The sequence below is a fragment of the Chrysochloris asiatica genome, unplaced genomic scaffold (genome assembly GCF_000296735.1).
Source record: "Chrysochloris asiatica unplaced genomic scaffold, ChrAsi1.0 scaffold00009, whole genome shotgun sequence".
Classification (NCBI taxonomy): Eukaryota; Metazoa; Chordata; class Mammalia; order Afrosoricida; family Chrysochloridae; genus Chrysochloris; species Chrysochloris asiatica.
The window spans coordinates 19,335,638-19,336,729 of record NW_006408527.1 but is presented as its reverse complement, the minus strand read 5'-3'; the positions used below and the strand labels follow the sequence as shown (position 1 = coordinate 19,336,729).

General features: G+C 41.6%; 1 protein-coding gene across 1 annotated transcript in view; it reads left to right on the top strand.

The window, feature by feature from the left end:
- LAX1 (lymphocyte transmembrane adaptor 1) overlaps nt 1-1,092 on the top strand; it is a 39,329-nt gene that overhangs the window by 19,350 nt on the left and 18,887 nt on the right. The gene's annotated exons all lie outside the window — the stretch shown is intronic.

Below are 1,092 nucleotides of genomic sequence, written 5' to 3'. Positions count from 1 at the left end.
GAAAGCCTCATCTTTCTCCGCAATAGGTGTACTATATTGGTTTTCTATTTCTATTCTGTAATGACTTACCACAAACTTAACACCTTTAAGCAACAAGCAGTGTGGAGAGAGTCAACAAGTTTATTCTCTTATATTCCTGGACATCAGATATTTGAAACGGATTTCACAGGCTAAAATCAAGATGTTGGCAGGGCTGCATTCCTTTGGGAGGCTCCAGAAAAAAAACCTTTTCCTTGCCTTTTTCCAGGTTTTAAAGACCATCTGCATCCTTTGGTTTCTGGCAGTTTCCTCCATCTTCAGAGCATATCACTCCAACATCTGTTTCTATCATCATACCTTGTCTCTGACCCTAACCCTCTCGCCTCCCCCTTACAAGGGCCCTGTGATTACAGATTCTGGAGACTAGGATGTAGATATCTTTGTTGTTGTTAAGTGCCATCAAATCGATTCTGATTCATTTGTTGTAATTAAGTGTCATTGAGTCTGTTCCAACCCATAGCGACCCTATACCAAGAAGCGACTGGTGAGTTTGAACCTTGCAACTCAAACCAACCTTGTAGTCAAGTGCTTACCCTACAGTGCCACATCAGGACTTTGTGTTCTGATTCTTATGTATTCTGATTCATAGTGACCCTGTATAGGGTGTCCAAGGCTGTAAATCTTTCTGGTAGCAGAAAGCCTTTTTCTCCCAAGGAGTGATTGATGGGTTCAAACTGCCAACCTTGTGGTTCGCATTGCAGTGTTTATCCTAGACATCTTTGGGGGGCATTATTTTGTCTATTATTACTATGTAACAGTTTAATATTTCTGGTGATAGAAGAATCTTATAACATCTGAAGCCCTGCTGTGAATTCAGAATAGTAAAATGGACTGTGTACATCCCAGCACATACACATCTGGCCTTCAAAAAGAAGAAATGAGGAAATAGGAAGAAGGCCTAGCACATCTGCTGGTTTCCTGGTGAGCCAATTTAGATTACATACTAGCTATTCACAAAGGAGCTCTGGTAGCCTTGTTGTTGTTGTCAGGTGCCATCGAGTCAGAACCGACTCATAGTGACCCCATGCACAGCAGAACGAAACAATGTCCAAT